General features: G+C 42.1%; 1 long non-coding RNA gene across 2 annotated transcripts in view; it reads right to left on the bottom strand.

The window, feature by feature from the left end:
- Positions 1-18949, bottom strand: part of LOC122800778 — a 1511100-nt gene that overhangs the window by 1063071 nt on the left and 429080 nt on the right. The window lies entirely within an intron of this gene.

Raw genomic sequence — 18949 nt, 5'->3', positions numbered from 1 at the left:
TGAGTACCGGCAAACTGGCGACTGGTTTAGGAGAAGCATCGTTGGCAGTTTTGGACCTTGGCGGCTTGTCTCTGTCTTCATCTTTGCATTTTTTCAGAATCCCGGTAGTTGGATGGCTAACCAACGACATTTTTGGATAATTAAACAGAGAAAAAAATATTTAGAGGCGAAAATGTACCGATGACGGATAGTGCGCTGATTAAATAAATCACAAAACCGACAGCAAGGTATGTCGTGGTCAGGGTCTAGGCAAGGAATACAGTATGAATGAAAATCTTTATGAGGTATTTGCTTTCCACAAGTAATGCAATTATTAACTTTTACTGACATCGGTAAGGAGCAAGAAAAAGTTTCCCCAACGGGGTACTTAGCTTTTAGCTGAAGATTTTGATTCTGAAACTCAAAAATGAAAATTTCAGGAGTCGGACGACCGGCACTTGCGAAGTGCTTCTGCTTTGGGCACCGCACGGCAAGAAAGACTGATATAATGGCGTCGGCTGCATGCTTTATATCCCTGATGACCGGACATCATGGAAGAAGGGACAGCAACCGACGCAGGACCCAAGACTTTGTTAATCAGGCCGATTGAGGGCTACCTGCAAGTAGACAACCCAAATGTAATGACTGTAACAGTGAAACATGAAGAACATCCAGCCATGAAAGAACAGGGTAAGTGGGAGAGACCCGAGCATTAATCAAGATACGAGAAAGAAAGCAAAACTTAATCCAAAAGTCAGAAACCTGAAAAAAGTGTTAAGAGTAGAATTCATGCTCCAGCCAAGGATTACATGTACTGATTAAGGACAAGATAAAGAATCTATGGGATGTGGGTTCTGACACCATTTGCAAAGTGAATGCAAACCGGTATAACAGCAGAATGGCGGACATGTTCAGCTTGGGTCTGGACTGTGGCACTCTCAGGAGGGGCATTACTGACGTACTGTGACAAGTGCATGTAACCCTTTGTTGGTATTCCTGTATTACAAAAAGTCCAAAGAGAAAAAGACACTATCCAACCCTGCTCACTGCATAATTCACATGATCTAACCAATAGACACCACCCTGCCCTCTTTATTCTGTTGGATGACTTTTAAAGTCATCTAAAAAAAAAATGCGTAAAATAAGTCCACACTGCGGGGCTATGCATTTTACACATACAAAACACCTTAACAAACAAAGACTTTAGATATAGACATTTACAAGTTATCAGCCAATATAACATATTAGTAGAGCCACAGGAAAAAAAAAATCATCCCAGGTGCTGAAGTAGTACAGCTTGGGAACTTCATGTTTTTTTCTTGGAGCAAATCAGTGTTACCAAAAATGAAGCCTTTACCAAACTGAATAACCTCTGTTTTGCCCAGGTACCATCACTGAAAGAAAATTAGTGGCATAGTTTCTCAAAAAGGCTACCTGACTGAACTACAGAATCTATGGAATCCAATGTTATGCGCCCTAGATCATAAAACTACATGCAGGCAGAACATACATGGTCAACACTTGGGGCATTCTTTTCTGATCATTCCCTATCAATTCTGACATTCCACAAAAACTGGTCTTGTATCCACTACTGTTTACCATCTTTATAAATACCACATCTTTCAGTCTAGTCAACATCAACATTGTAATTCAAACATGACACAGGTACTATTGTATGAAGTTAAAACTTTAGCCTATGGAATGAGATATCACAGGTTAAAACAACGTGCTATTTTATCTTGAAAGTAGGAAAAGCCTTGCTTAGACTACCGTTGTCCTTCTCTGGTTGGGACCCCCCTACCCCCAAGTTGCCCCCAACTGCAATATTTCTTTTAGGACTGCAGGGATATGGCCCACATGATTCCTGTAAACTGCTGGGAAGCCTGTGTATTTTGGGATATTTTTGAAATTGTAATTTGTAAGTTTAATTAGAATATCATACCTTCAGTGATGCTTTCCCAAGATTTTACAAAAAAGACTAAACACCCTCCAACTTTCTCTGAGAATGGACATTGTTGGAGAAGGGCATGAGTAAACCTGAGAGGAGTGGGGTTGTATTGGGCTGGGTTTGGGAGAAGAGGTGCTGGAGGCAGCTTGAGTAACCCATGGCTGATCCCTCTGGACTGTCAGCCAAAAGAGCTCCTAGGCTTCTCTTTAGGGCATTGCCATCATTCACTTTTGTATTTGCCCTTTTACACTTTGCCTGGTTTAGAACGGTCCTGCTTAGGGTGAACAGTTAATGTTTTACATAGGAAATTCTTGCAAAATAAAGGGATTTCTTATTTAACAGGCTGCACAGCACTGCCCCTTTACCCCAGTTTCATGAAAACTCCATAAGCAGGAGCCCAAAGATGAGATCTTGCTCCAGACATTCCATAAGAAGCTCTATCTTCTCACGGTCTGGAAAAAGCACAGTCCTCAATCAGGTAAAAGCTACTTCAGATTCTAGCAAAAAGACAAAAATTCCTTGTGGGGTACTTATCTGGCACCTGCAAATAGGTTTACTGATGGTGCTGTGATACATATGGCTAGTCAAACTGCACAGCAAGAAAAATATGATAAATGGTGTCAACCAATGAATCTTTTATACCACAAATGCCCTTGGGTCTTGGTGGAAGGGCCTTGGCTGATGCCCCGGAGGAAGGTCTGGAGGTCAGAGCAGCCAGTCAGGCTAGCTGCAGGCATGAATCCCAAAAATAAGGATTGCAATAGTGAATAGTACAATGAACAGTGAGAGTGCATACTAAAACAGGAACAAAGCAAAAACCTCTACTCACGACTCTTCCTACTGCCCAGAAAAAAGGACTTGTGTAGGTCCATCCAAAACTTACCAGAGCTAAATACATATCTCAATATCCCAAATTTTAAACTGCTGAAATTGCAATCCCTTTTACTTCCCATAGTCCATCAAGACAAAATGACTACCCTAGATCTCAAGAATGTCTACATTCACATGTGCATACACAGAAAAAACTGTTTTCTTATATCCAGGCAGGGGCTCTTGTACCTCCTTTTCTTTTAGATTAGCTACTGCACCCAGTATTTTTAAAAGTGCCTGACTCCAGTAATTACCTATTGGAAAACAAAGAGCATTCACATTTAACCATACCTCAAACTCCTTAACTGGGGTACTATCCCAGGAGAAGGCCAAGAGGGCTCTATAACACACTATGAACTGCTTTGAAAACCTGCAGTTCACCTAAAACATCCCTAATGAAATATTATCCTTTTCAAGAAAGTCCTTACTTGACTCTAGCAACCCCATGAGTTCTCCCAACAGACCAGGTGGAATCACAGTCAATACTTTCAGCAGGTGACCCAGCCCCTTTAGAACCAGTTTCCTCAGCATCCTCAAATTTATAACATGGGAAACGGTGTCTGCTCTGGCCATGATGTCAACTAGGACAACTTGAGAAGCCCCCTTTTTTTTCTTCTATAAGGCTACAATTAGTCTTAGATTCAACCCCACATTTACACCAAAAAAAAAGAGCAGAGTTCGCCCTCATCAAAGACATCCAACTCCCAGTGGTCTTTAATCATCCTAACAAGGGAGAAAGAATTATTCATTCCTTAGATATGCACAGGCAACAAGAGTAGTATCTAGATAAAGCCATCTATCATTCATATTCCTAGTTTCCAAGGAGAATGGAAAACCAGTTTCCAAGGAGGAAGTGGAAGGCTAAATGCATTTTATTCCATTACTATCACCATGGAAAGAAGTTGGAAGGAACACAAAGCCCACAGCACTAGGGGGTACAGGACCTCTCTGTGGTCTCTTCCCCCTCACCCTCTCTCTCTCCAGAGGTTTGTCGGTGGTGGTGGTGGTGGTGGGGGTTCGGTCTTCCTCTTCAAAATAATGTACTCTAGACACCAATGATTGATCTGCTCTTAGCTGCAAGTCCTGCAGACCCTGATGGAATCCCTGAGCCATGGAGATCCATTTCCGGGACTGGAGAATGGGGAAGTGTAGATTCAGAGTGAGATTCAAGCTGCTATATCCATCTGTTTTTCAGATCATTTTTTTCCCGGAGGGTCAAAGTCATTTTTTGATACAGAACTTGCTAAGGAGGAAATACAAAAGTGAGCTATCAAAACAGAAGGGGATTCTGCTTCTTATTCTTCTGATAATAAAGCTGATTGAGAGACTATCCCAGTGCAACTCTTTACAACGTTCCAAAGGAAAATACTTGAGGGACAGAAAAAAAGCACAGGCGTTGACTAAAAGAACCAGAAGTACACAGGAAATGAACCAGAGGCTGAAGTTGTGAGATGGAGATCAACAAGAAACCCAGCAACGTGGAAATTAATGAGTAAATATGGGATTGCAAATCAATCAAATTTGTGAAAGATGGTGGAACAAGTACACCTGGAAATATTGGACTTTGTTAAACTTGTACAGAACTCAAAAGCATATGCCCTACTTCATGTCATTAATGTTTGGAAATGATTAAGGAAAGGGGAAGACAAATGAAAGAAGTAACCAAGTAAAACAATTTTTTTTCTTAATAGTATTTTTTTATATAAAACATGGCATATACTGCAGGATATATAGTAAAACTTTTTCAGTTAATTGTGTGTGCAACAGGGACACTTAAGTAAACAGGTAACCCCCCCCCTTCTTTGTACTGCAATGTTAAGAGAAGATGGTTTTACTTTTATCATGCTCTTTTGTCCAGCCCAATATGCTTTTTCTTACTTTTGCATAGGAGAATGTCTGAACTAAGACCCTTCCTTGGCTTGATCTAACAAGTTTTTAGTGGAAGCAGGTAAATAAAATACCACTGAATGTAATAAAAATGTTTAACTTAGCAAATAAATGCTCACAGAGCAACATGAGAAACTTGTAGTTGAAGGCAACTGTGTACCTGGTTCTACTTTTTCTATGGCAACAAGCTGATAAGGGCAGTAAAAACAGAATACTTTTTCTTTCAATAGCTAAAAGATGATCTTTTCTGAAACCCTTCAAATTGTTTTCAACATCTGGGAGATTAATAAAGTTAAGACAAAAAAAGACAACACAGTGCAAGTAGAAGCACAGGTTGTGGCACACATCTTAGCATGGATAACCTTCATTATAGGTCAATTCAAGCCTGAAGTGTAGCCGCCAATCTGGGACAATTGCTACAATTATGGGTTAAACCTCATTATTTGATGGAATCCATAGTTTTTTGTGTTTGTATTAAGTTAATAGGTTTTGGGGAGTGTTTTTGAGAGTTTTCATTAAAACAAAAAGTCTTGTAAAATATGACAAGTTCAAATGGATAGGACAAGAAACTCTATAAAAGATCAACCAAACATTCTGTGTGCATATAACAGCTGAAATTAGACATTTAAAAAACACGGGAATAATCTATCATAATGGCAACGTTCCATAATATCTTTGTGAATGATGTTACAGGTATATACAAAAAAGAAAGCAGTGAACTATATTAAACACAGGGTGCCTATAGCTATGAATTTGAAGAAGAAAGGACTTTGACAGTTATTAAGCAGAATTCTTACATTAACAGCTAGAGGATCTTCATTAGTGATAGAGGGGAAAATGATAGTGGTAAATTTGTAGTAATTAAGGGCTAATGGCAAGGGAGGAGGATTATGCTTGCATGTATTTATATTCCACTGCTACAATGGAGCTAAAGAAAATTCTGGGAGAAATAACCAGCTTTCAACAGTGAATATTACTTATAGATGGGGACTGGAACTTGATTTGTGACTGTGCATATGAACCTGGGGGTCATAAAAGGGAAAAATATACCAAGAGGGCAGATTTTTGAAGACATTTATGAAAATATTTGTTATGGAGGATCTTCATTCAGTAGTAGGAGCTTAAGGAGAATATACATATTCCTCAAGGTACAAAAACTCTGCTAGGTTAGACACAAATTTTACTTCACATTTATTTTTATGCATCTGATAACTATTTCAGATCATGTGCCAATAATTAAAATAAAAATGGAGAGTAATGAAATGAAAATGAGACACTGATACTTCCCCACCTGTCAAACAGACACGGATTTAAAGAATGGGTAGTGGAAATTATTCAGAAATTATTATGGAAACAGAATTTTTTTCAGAAAATAAAGCTAGGAAATGGAATAAAATTAAAGTGGAGTTCAAAAATAGTTTAGAAATAAACGATTTACAGTTAGGAAGTAATATGAATTATTTAGAGGGTATTGCAGAATGGGAATCTCACAGAATGAGCAGATGTGCAACTACAGAGCACTAAAGACAAAATATGGGACTACCTCGATAATACGCATGAGCTTAGAAAGACTGATGTTAAGCAACTGGTTTTATGACAACTCCAGAGCAAAAAAGAGGTTAGCACAATGGCACAGACAACAGGAAGTAGCAATGGCTGTTGCCAAGCTTAGGGAACCTTTAACAAGGAAAACAACCAGAGATCTTGTAAAGGTATTAGAAATATTTCATAAATTTTATGAAAATCTGTACAAACCACAGAAATGTGGAAAGCAAGAAAAAGTACAAATAGAAATGTTTATAGAAGAATTAAACATGCCAACTTAGAGGCAGATGCTGCTCAAATGACTAACAGGATAGGAGGTGGTGAGATAAAAATGGTGATGTTTACCTACAGGAAAGCCTAGAGGAAGAGATGGTACTCCTGTGGAAGTTTGGAAACTAGGAGAGAAAAAGGTGATAAAGATCTGAAAGGTTTTGTTTAACAGTAGTTTAAAAGGAGAAGCATCAACATTCTGGAAGAAAGCAGTGATGGCTGGAATACCTAAAGATGGCAAAGACCCATCAGCTCTAGCTTCATGTATGCACATTTGAATTCTAAAAAGGAAGTTATGTACTCGCCATAACATTCCATTTGTCTAGCCCAGCTTCATTTATCCTCAACATATGATTTCAGTTCCAAGCATCAGAACAGAATGCTGCTACTACAGCTTGCAAAAGGCAAAAACTCTCAGTCTCAACTCTTACTCACAATACTCCTTTCCTTGTTACCTCAGATTAAGTTTGCAGAAAGACAGAGTGATAGAAACCCAAAAACTTCACAGAGTCCATATCTAGAATCACATAAACAGTAATATCAATAACAGAAGTGGCATATGTCCATTATCTGAAACACCAAAATGCAAGGGCAGTGGGAAGAAGGGTGAGGCGTCTAGGATAAATGAAAATGGACAATACAGATGGAATGTTATGGTGAGTACACAACTTCTTTATCTGATGTTGTCAATTTTCATTTTATCCTTGACATATGGGACAGAGTCCAAATGATGCTCTTCCCCTGGAGAACAAATCCAATTTGTAATGAGTAATAAAGTTATGAGGAGTAGCCCAAGTTGCTGTTGCACAAATGTCATCCATAGAAGCTCTATGCTGAAAAACTGTTGAAGTAGCAACTACTCTTGTAGGATGAGCCTTTTAAGGCCTAGGCAATTTAAATTTTGTTTTTAATTATATTTAAGAGAAATGCAATCTTTGAGCCATCTGGCTAGCATCACTTTGCTTACTGGTTGGCCAAGTCTTGCAGGTGAAAATGACACAAATAATTGGTTGTATGGTCTTATATTCTTAGTTCTGTGTAAACAAAAACACAATTGTCTGTCAACATCTAATAAATGTAAGCAGTATTCACTATTGTTAGCAAAACTGGGGAAAAAATAGACTGGTAAATTGTCTGATTAATATTGGTCTTTGACACTACCTTAGGCAAAAAGGCAGTATTATTTTTTTAGTGACACTTTTTTTTGAAAAATTGTATAAGGTCGTCTACATAAGGACTATTTCTGAAATCCTTCTGGCAGAAGTTATTGCCACTAAAAATACAGTCTTCCAGGATAAAAACTTTAGATCATATTCAGCCGATGGCTCAAAAAGAGATCGGACAATGGTTTGTAACACTAAGTTTAGATCCCAAGGTGGAGTAGGGTCTTTTTAAGGTGATTTTAACACTCCTTTCAAGAAGGTTTTGCAAAGTTTATGAGAAGCCAGGGAGAAGTCTTTAAAATCATTATGGAAATTAAAAATAGCTGGTAATTGAACTTTGATGGTAGAATGGGGAGCATCTGCCTTGAGAAGTGTAGCTAAAAATTCCAAGACTATCAAGGAGCGCTGAAAAGGGATCAATATCATTGTCATGAGGCCAAAAGGTAAGCCTCTTCCATTTACTAGCACAGAGTTTACAGGTAGCTGGCTTATAGGTTCATAGGAAGATACTAGGCTATTGGCCTGGAGGCCCTTATAAGCCTAGCCAAGAATTTCACCCACGTTACCACAAAATCAGCACCTGTTTTCCCTGTCCAGCAGGGACACAGGTAGGATTCCCACGGGTATATTTTCCATTTCCCATCCAGTCATCCAGGTTTCTCTTAAAGAGGGCTAATGAGGTACTCTGCTTGACATGGAAAGAGTCTATTCCACAGATGGGGAAGTCGTTGGGACACAAATATCTCTCGCCAACAAGTTCTATTAATGTCACAAACCAGGTTGAGGCCTTGCATGCAGGCAGCCTGAGTGGGGTTTAACTTACTGATATGCAGCAACTCCATCAAGGCGGAGTCTGAGTCAGCCTTCTATGCCAGACACAGGTCACCTCTGAGCAGTCTGTATGAGACTGAGTAGGAGGGACAAGGCTTTTAGCCTACCAGTACAGAACATGTGTTTGAGACCCTGGATTTTCCTGGTCAGGAACCTCTGTGGTCTCTCCAGCTGCTGCATGTGCTTGGCAAGGTACATGCCGAAGGGGGCATTGTACTCATTAATGGGTCTGATAAGGGAGGAGCACAGGGATGTTATGACCTCCTTGTTCCTGGATGAAATACCCTTATTTATGAGGTAGGCCATGTAGAAAGCCTTCTATACAACAGAGGCAATGTGGTGGTCAAACGTCAGGTTGCTATCAACCTGGTTGCCCAAGTCTCTCATGACTGACTATGTGCTTAGTACATTGTTATTAATGTGATAATTAGTGGGGATGCCATTTTCCCCAAAGGGGATAATAATGCATTTCTTGGCATTCAGTTTGAGGCCATGCTTCTGGCACCAGTCATTAGCTTGGGTAAAGCCCTCTTGGAGGATGTTCACGTCACTAGGGGAATTTATGACCGTGCCCAGCTTGCAGTCATCTGCAAACTTGGTCAGCCATAGACCACTGGTTTTTGCTTGCACCTCAGAAAAGTATATCCCAAACAGTAGAGACCCCAAGACTGAACCTTGGGGTACGCTGCTTGTTGCTGGTCTATTAGAGGTAGCTTCCCCAGTTTTGACTGAGTGGGTTCCATCGGTGAACCGGTTAGCTGCCCATCTGGTAAAACATGGGTTTGATGCCTAGTTGGGAGAGTTCATCTATTATGCCTGAGTGGGGAACAGTGTTGAAGGCTTTGGCTAGGTCAAGGTAGATGGTGCGCACAGTCTTCCCCTCATCCATGGCTTTGGTGACCATTTCAAAGAAGTCAACCAAGTTCAAAAGGCATGATCTCCCTTTCACAGAACCAAACTGTGTGGGATCAAGCATTTGGAGACTGCCAATGTCCCTGTTTATAAGGTCCATGATCATGCATTCCATGGCCCTGCAGATCAGGCTAGTTAGGCTGATGAGCCTATATGAGAGGCTAAGAGTATCTGATGTACCACGGAGGAGAGACAGAAGCCTGCCTATTAATGGAAGTGGAGAAGCCAAGCGGTCAGCTTGATGTTTATAATGTTCAGCTGGATTAATCATTCTGGGTGAGATCAAAGGTCTGGGGAACTGGGTCCAGAATCCAAGGCTGTTGAATCAGATAAGGCCAAAAAAAGGAAAGCCACATTTGTACAGGCCAGTACAGTGCAAAGAGGATTACTTTGTTCTTCAACCGGATTGTTTTCTGTAGAAATTTCAGGAATTTGGGGGAAAGGCAAGGAGTAGTCTGGGGGCTAAATGTGGAGAAAAGCATCTTTCTGCAACTCCCCAGGAGCAGGGATCAGGGCAAAGTAGTTGCTGCACTTGTTTAGGGGAGAGGCAAACAAGTCACAGCAAGGCTGGCCCCACTGATGGAAGATTCTTTCCATCACTTCTGGACTGATACACCACTCACGGGGTAGGAGAAAACAACTGTTTAGTTTGTCTGCTATTACACTTGAACTCCCCTGAGTGTGGCAGTGGTTGGAAGATATCACCCACTGCCACACTCAGAGCTGATCAACAAAGGAGTAGGGATTTGGTTCCTCCCTGCTTGTTGATGTACCAAATTAATGACATTGTCCATTTGAATTGCAATTGTTCCTGAAGGAAGTGCAGTCTGAAAGATTTAAAATGCTAAAACTACTGCCTAGCTCCAGTACATTGATATGCAAGTTGGCCTCTATGGGGGACCAAGTGCTCGGACAGTCCTGCACAAATAATGCTCCCCCATCCCATCTGAGAAACAATGATGGTCACTATGGCTTGGGGTTATGATGGGACAAAGGGATGGCTTAGGAGAAGCTCTTCGGATTGCAACCACTAAGCTAGATCCTTTTTGCAACAACTGGTGATCAAAATCGGGCCGGGCATGGGTTGGTGTAACACTAACCATTGGGACTCTGGTAACCATTGTAGTATCCTCCTGTGGAATCTTGCTAAGGGAACTAGAGTTATATCTGCAGCCATGGAGCCTAATGCCTGATGGACTAAGCAAGCAGTTTACTTTTCTGTTGCTGACTATTTCCTGTACCTGAACTCTGATTTTCTGCAGTTTCTCAGAAGGAAGAGAGGCTATGGAAGTTTGAGTATTTAGAAGGGCTCCTATGAACTCTAAATTCTGAGTTGGGGTCAATTTCAATTTTTTGTAATTTACAGTTATTCCTACATAACAGCAAACATGGAGTACATGGTCTCTTGATTCTATCAACTGATGCCTGGTCGGGGCGGTAATAAGCCAGTCATCTAGATATGCACTCAATCCCTGCAGTCTCAAGTGAGCTGCTACTACTGCCATACACTTTGTGAACACACCAAGTGCTGTGGTGAGACTAAAGGGCAGAATTCTGAATTGAAAGCGACTGACTCTCAGCTGGAAGTGGAGGAATCTTCTGGATTGTTTGTTCATCTTTATACGGTAATGTGCATCCAGAAGATCTATTCAGCATATCCAACTGGCTTTTTCTGAAAATGAAGAATGGACTATACCATGACCATCTGGAATTTGGTTTGGAAAACTGATTTGTTTAGTACACTTAGATTCAGAACTTGTCTCCAGCCCAGTCTTTGGCACTAAAAAGAATCTTGAGTAAATTCCAGACACTCTCTGGTCTGGTGGGACTTCTTGGACGACACTTTTTCTAGCAGTTTCTGGATTTCTAGTACTGCTTCTTCCCTCTGACTGGGTGGAATGTCAAGGATTATCTTGCATATGGGAAGAGGAAGGGAAAAGGGAATTGTATAACCTCCAAGTATGATCTTCTGCACCTAAGCATCCAAAGTTATTTTTAGCCAGGAAGTTTGGTGCAGGGATAAGTGCCTCCAAACTGTCTCCAGAAGACAAATCAGGCCTCCTTTCAGGTACACTGGTAGGGTTAATCAGAGAAAGAATCTCAAACCCTGATTCTGCAGGCCACGTCTGACATAGGGGCAGTGTCTTCCATTGAAGTTCCCCCCTTTGCACCTGGGAGATACTTCCATGCATGTCCTGAAAAAAACCCTCGAGACATTTTGAACCACAGTTTTCCACTGCTTCTTTAGATAATGGTCATTTAGGAGTAACAAAAACATACACCCACTGCAGAAAGGGATTTTCCATGTATGTCGCACCTTGATAAAGTATCTCTATCTTTTGGACCAAACAGGTATGATCAGTCAAAGGGTGCATTGACGATTGAAGACTTAAAGGGCTCCAGAAAGTCACATAGGCACATCCAGGCCAATCTCCTAATGACAACAACTGAACCTGCTGCTCTAATGGTCCCTTTGGTGGCATGAGCAATGAGCCTCATGGATGAATTCGACACAGACTCCAGGGCAGCCAACTGGGAAGACACTTTCTCTTGGGCATCCTCAGGAATGGTTCCTGCAAGGGCATCCAATAACTCCTTGACTAGATCCTTTTGAAGTCTGGTGAAGTGTGCCAAGTAATTCAGGACCATAAAGCAAAGGTCAATGAAGCATAGACCCACTTCCCAAACCTAGCCACTGTTAGGTGAATGGACAGAGGAACTCTCCTTGGCCAGTTTCTTTTTTGCAGCTACCGTCATGACCATGGCATAAACAGCTAACTCCTTGGCCGAGAACAGTTTGTCTTCAGGGGCAGACAGAATTTTCTTAGGTCTCCTGGGGATAGGTTCTATGGTATCAGGGCCTTCCATGCCCACTAAGAGATCAACTGAATGAGCTCATCAGTGGGCGGAGTCACCAAAGTGGTAGACTGTCAAAAGCCTGCAGGTACATGGACTCCTCAGGAGAAGGATTTGGGGGCTTCCAGTCAACCCCCTGCTTTAATATTTCCAGGATGTCTCCAAAGGAGACTTCAGGGAGAGACCTTGGGTATCCCTCCCCCTTTGTCAAAGTTGTTGTCTTCAATGATGGAGTCCTCTGGGGAATTCAAGTGCTTCCTCTTGTACTTTTTCTTTAAGGAACCTCCTCAGTGGGATTATCTTGGGGGGGGGGTTGTATCAAAAAAAGAGGGCATTCCTGTCTGGGAATCCTGTGGTTTTGGCACCTGCTGACCCATGGGAGGTACTGGTTGAATATCTGGGCAGAAGGTAGGCAAAGGTATCTGCTCCAAAGACTAAGATGCCAGCTGGCTAACTGCTGTAGTCAAGGCCCTCTCCATAGCCTTGAAAGCTGGCCCATCTAAAGAGGGAAGGGAGCCCAGAACTGTAGTCACTCCCCACCGAGGAGACACCTCCAAAGGCCAAAGCCAGAGCTGAACTGATCTGTGCTGAGGCTCCAAGGTGCAGAGAAGGCTGCAAAAAAAAAAAAAAAAGTAGGAGTTGACTCTAGCCCCTCGGAGCCGACAGGGCAGATGTGGCTCAGGTCTCCGGTTCCAACAGCTCAGAGCATGAATCAGGTCCGAAAACAAAGGCATCTTCGGCTCCAATACAGTCATCACAGCAAGACTTGGAGATGATGGCTCTAAAGCTTCAGCTGACATTAGAGGAGGAAGGGTCAGAGGGGTAAAGGAAACTTTGGATCCTAAGCCCGTGGGGGCTGGAGCTACAGTGGAATTTGTCAATCCTCTTACCCAGAGTATCTTGTTCACCAGTCTCTCCACATCTTCTTCAATTAGGCTTTTGGTGGAATGGAGAGACAGAATGGAAGGTGAGAGTTTGGCCTTTCCAGAAAAGGTGAAGGGAGCAGATCTGGAAAGGGGTCAAACAATGGTGAGTATATAGATTCTTGGCAATGTTAACATGGAACAATCCCGACAGCTTACACTGTCAAAATGTTCGTCACGGAGGAAAGAGTCTGCATGGATAACTGTGGTGCTGAAGAGTCAAGCTGCTTCTCCCCAGAAACCTCTGCTGTTGAAGACTTTGTCTCACCCAGTAGGTTCGGTTCTTGAGAAGGTGTAAGAACTGGTATCATTTGTACTACATCTGTCGGTTCCGATGAAACTGTAGGAACCAAAGACTTTAGCTTTTTTGTAGATGGTGCAGAGGGAGAAGATGGCACCAACACACTCCTTTTCTTTTATTTCTCTGAAGATTTCGTGGATGAGGAGGAAGGAGGAGATGACACATGAGTTTCACTTTTAACTTTTTCAGATCCAGATAAGGCCATTATGAATGTATTAAAGAAAAAGAGACAAAAGTAGATAAATGCGCAGAAGAGGTTCAAAACTGTATAAGATAATGAACGGGTGAGAGATACTACTGAACAGTCAGAAAAACAAGAAAAACTTTTGCTTAGCTTACCTGTGTAAAGGCGACCACGTCTGACATGAAAAGCAACAAATGAAATCTGAGGTAACACGGAAAGGAGCACTGTGGCTAAGGGTTGCGCAAGAGTTTTTGGCTTCCATGATCCATAGTAATGGTGGAGTCTGTTCCAGTGCTTGAAACAGAACCCATAAGTCAGGGATAAACTGAAAACATCAGATCCAGGATTATAGTGTTTGTGTCTTTAATGGATAAAAAATGGCAAAGGTGATAAAATTGATAGATATGGATCAATGTTGGTTTTGCAGAGGGCAAGCACATATTTATTAACACTAATAGAGCAATGATGATCCAGAGGGAAGCAGAATGTAAGAAAATACCAGTGGTGGTGGGTTTTGATGCAGAAAAAGCATTTGACACAGTAAGCTATGAGTAAGACAAAGGAAGAATCTGCATTCCCTGACAAAATAACATTAGCAGGATATACGAGGGATCAGAGGCAAAAAAAAGTGTGTGGGGGGTCTTCAAGTTCTGTTTGAACCGAGGAACTAGGCAGGGGTGTCACCTTTCCCCATTATTATTTGCATTATATTTAGAACCACTGGCAAAGAAAATAAGAAACTCAGAAATTCAAGGATATAACTGGTATGGTAATAAAGAAAAGTTGGCTCTGTTTGCAGATATTTTTTTTACCTGATAAAACCAGAAAAGGACATTTCAGTGCTGTGGAAAGAATAGTTGTGTAAAATCTTACCAAAACCATCTTCTCTGTTGCAGTATTCTTTACATATGGGTAGTCTTCCACCCAATGACCAGACATCCGGTCAGTATAAAACAGCTTTTTAACTACTGAAAGTACGTGGGACATCCCACATATGTTCCGACAAAGTCAGTCATAAAAGGACATCTGCACGTATAATCCTCAGAACTAAATGCCCCATGAGGAACACCAGAGCTAAGGAAAAGGAAGCCATCCAAGGAAAGAACAAGATGCAGGGGAGAAGGCGGGAGGGACAGCATACTGCAACATAGAAAATAAGGACATCTATGGCTATGGTAAGATTTCACACAACTACTCTATGTCCTTCTATTCAATGTTGCAGTATTCTGTACATATGGGAAAATACCAGAGCTTAGTAGGAACATTGGGAGGTGAAAGGAGCAGAGGCACTATGCACTGAAGAATTTTCACTAAAGCCATGGAGAATGGCTCTTCCAAACCCTGCTCTAGACCGAGAAATGGTATCTAACTTGTTATGTTTGGTGAAGGTGTCTACAGAAGACCATGTAGCATCATCCAGAATATAATTAATTAGTGCCCAGGCTTTTGAGGAAGGCACCTGAAGAAGCCACAAATCTAGTGGAATGAATTCTAACAGACACAGCCAAAGACTTACCATGAAACTCAAAGGACAACATCCTGAGAAATCCAACAAGAAATAAATAGTTAAGAAATGGGCAAATCCAGAACCCTGGGATGGAAAGAAAGAGCTAATCACATTTCCTGATAGGCAACTTAGATTTAGTCTTACCTGGCTAGAATCTATGTACATCCAAGGAGTGCAGAATCCTTTCACTGGAGGACTGAGAAGGGAAAAGGGTAGGCAAGTGACTAGATTAATAGACACCTCATTCACCACCTTAGGCATAAAAGGAGAACTTGTATGCAAGAAAAAGTACAGTTTTGTACCTACCATAAATGTAGATGTCCGAGAGGTATGCATCTGCAGTCCTAACATATGGGTTGTCCTGCCTTAGGCAGCCCTTCGGTCGGCCGGATTCCAAAGCCTGGGTCTGGCCTCGGCTGATGTCGCACTTCACCCGACGTCATAGCGGCTGTGAATTGGGTATAAAGGCATCAGCCGACGCCATTTTCCTCAGTGTTTCTTGCCCCAGATGCCAGGTGCCCTCTAGGAAGGCTAAATTTGGATAAATGCAAATGATTCCAAACAGTAGAGAGCAAACAAAAATAACATGTATATACAAACAAATACACCATAATAGATTCCCCCAGCTAGCTACAAGATGGGCAAATACCCTAGGAGTACCACAGAGGGGAAGGAGGGTGGGTAATCCTGACTGCAGATGCATACCTCTCGGACATCTACATTTATGGTAGGTACAAAACTGTACTATGTCCTTCAAGGATGCATCTGCAGTCCTAACATATGGGTTGAATACCATAGCCAAACTGGGGGAGGAGGCACTAAAATGATTATGGTGTAGTTAAGATCCCTTGCAAAACAGCAGTTGCAAAACCTGCTCGGGATCTGGAGTATAAAGGTAGATTATAATGCTTGGCAAATGTATGCATGGAGCTCCAAGTAGCAGCCTCTAGAATGTCTTTGGTTGCCACTCCTCGTAAGAAAGCTGTAGTAGTGGCTGTAGCTCTTGTGGAGTGAGGCCTGATGTTTTCTGGAGTTGTCTTTCCATGAAAAGAGTAACAAAATCTAATGCAATTTCCTATCCATTTTGAGATTGTCTGTTTTGAAATTGCTTTTCCTTCCATTCCTATTGCATATGCTACCAGAAGCTGGTCAGTTTTTCTATTGTTCTTGGTTCTGTCCAGATAGTAGCGCAATTGCCTGTGCACATCCAAGGTATGTAGTAGTCTTTCCCCTCTGTTCTGTGGGTTGGGGAAGAATGTTGGTAGGTGTATTGCTTGGTTCAATGATACCCTGGAGACCACCTTTGGCATAAAAGTAGGGTTGGTTCTCAAGGATACTCTATCCTGATGGAAGATAAGGAAGGGCTGTACTGCCATTAATGCCTGTATTTCAGAAACCCTTCTTGCTGAAGTGATTGCAAGCAGGAAAGCAGTTTTCCAAGATAAGAACTGTAACTCTGCTGTTGCTGCTGGCTCGAAAGGGGGAAGTGTTAACTTTTCCAGGACGAAGTTGAGGTCCCATGTAGGCAAAGGTGGCTTCCTTGGAGGCTTTACATTTTTAATTCCTCTCAGAAACTGCCTGAGTAGAGGATGAGAGAAGATTGGAGGATCCATGTTGTACTTTGCTGAAATTGCTGATGCATGAATCTTAATGGAGGAGTAAGACAGGCCATTGTGGAAAAGGTCTGCTAAGTATTCCAGGATGTTAGCTATGTTTGGTAATGATACACTTTCTCCTTTTGCTGCACTCCAAATGAGGTATCTTTTCCATTTGGCTGAGTAAGTCTTCCTTGTGGAGGGTCTGCGAGCCTCCAGTATAATGTCTTTAACCCTCTGGGATAAATCTGGGTTATTTTGTTTTATATAATATTCCAGGCAGCCAGCTGTAGTGTTTTCAAGTTTGGATGTAGGATCTTGAAGTTGTTCTGTGTTAGCAGTAAAGGAACTAGAGGTAGGGGCCATGCGTGTGTCCGAGCCATACTCCTCAGTAGCGGGTACCAATGCTGCCTCGGCCAGTCTGGAGCTATCAGGATGATCCTTGGGCAATCTTCTTTGATCTTCAGTAGCACTTTGTGCATCAAAGGAAGAGGTGGGAATGCATATGCTGTCAGGTTTTCCCAACTGAAGGAGAGGGAGTCCACCTTCCAAGCTAGTGGGTGGGATGTCCTTGTGCAGAATTTCCTCAATTGGTGGTTGTGTGGGGATGTGAACAGGTCTATTTCTGGTAGTCCCCATTTCTTTGTAATGGATTTGAAGATGTCTGGATGCAGCATCCATTCGTGGGCATCCGTGGTAGTTCTGCTTAAGGTGTCTGCTAGAATATTTTCTTTTCCTGGCACAAATATGGCCTGGAGCTGAATGTTGAGGTTCAGGGCTACATTCCACAGGTCCATTGCCATCCGGCATAGAGGATATGAATGTGTGCCTCCTTGTTTGTTGATATACCACATGACTGTGGTGTTGTCCGTCCTTATCAGCAAATGACCCTGTTGAAGAAACTGTCTGAATGTCTGGATTGCCTGTTTCACTGCCAGCATCTCTTTTTGATTTATGTGTAGGTTCAGTTGGTCTTGTGTCCATAGGCCTTGTATACAGTTGTCCACCATGTGTGCCCCCCAGCCTAGGTCTGAGGCGTCCGTGGTGATAGTCTGGCTTGGGTGAGGTTTGTGGAAGGGCAGTCCTCTGTTCAACAGACAGGCCTGAGCCCACCACAGGAATTCTTGCTTCAGGCATGGAATTATTGGAATCTGAACTTATAGGCTGTGTTTGTGTTGAGACCATATATTCCTTAGGTACCATTGCAACTTCCTCATATGCAGCCTGGCATGTGGAACCAATATTATGCAGGATGCCATGTAACCCAGGGCTTGCAGGACCTTCCTTGCTGTAAGCTGGTTCTGTGTTGTCAATGCCCTGAAATAGAGTGGTAGTTGCTTTTGTTTTTCTGCTGTGAGAAATGCCATCTGATTTGAAGTGTCCAATTCTGCACCCAAGAATGTTATCCTCTGGGATGGTAACAGTCTTGACTTTTTCATGTTGACTGTGTATCCCAGGGCTTGCAGTAGTTGTATAACCTTTTCCAAATCTTGTGTTAATTTGGTCTTGTCCGCTTGTATCAGGCAGTCGTCCAGGTATGGATAAATCTGAATTCCCTGAAGCCTGCAATGAGCAATTACTGATGCCAGGCATTTCATGAATACTCTGGGCGCAGTAGATAAGCCAAAGGGCAATGCTGAGAATTGATAATGCTCTGATCCTGCAAGAAATCTGAGGCATCTTCTGCAATCTGGTCGTGTAGGGACGTGCAGGTATGCCTCCTTGAGATCTAGAGCCACCAGCCAAGACTCCTTGCCCAGCATGGGAAGAAGTTGCTGTAGGGTCAGCATTTTGAATTTTGGAACAATGAGATATGTGTTCAGAGCGGACAGGTCGAGAATAGGCCTCCATTGGTTTTCTTTTCTTGGTACCAGGAAAAGTCTGGAGTAAAATCCTTGCCCTTGTTCCATTGGTGGTACCTTTTCTATAGCTCTCATTCTTAGTAAGTGGTTGATTTGTCCTAGAGCGTTTGTTTTTTGGTTTGGTGGTAGGTTTGGCATTCCTCTCTTTTTTGGTAGAGTGTGGAAGTGAAACCTGTAGCCTTTGTCTATTGTCTGTAAAATCCATTTGTCTTCTGTAATGTAATGCCAGTTTACGGAAAATAAGGCTAGCTTTCCGCCTAAGGGTGCTTCCAATTGTTCCCTAGTAGGTGGTATCAGAGCCAAGTCATTGTTTCTG

Source organism: Protopterus annectens, chromosome 4.part1 (assembly GCF_019279795.1).
Source record: "Protopterus annectens isolate FY-2018-M chromosome 4.part1, PAN1.0, whole genome shotgun sequence".
Classification (NCBI taxonomy): domain Eukaryota; kingdom Metazoa; phylum Chordata; order Ceratodontiformes; family Protopteridae; genus Protopterus; species Protopterus annectens.
Note: the sequence above shows the minus strand (reverse complement) of the source record. Positions and strands in the feature narration are given on the sequence as shown.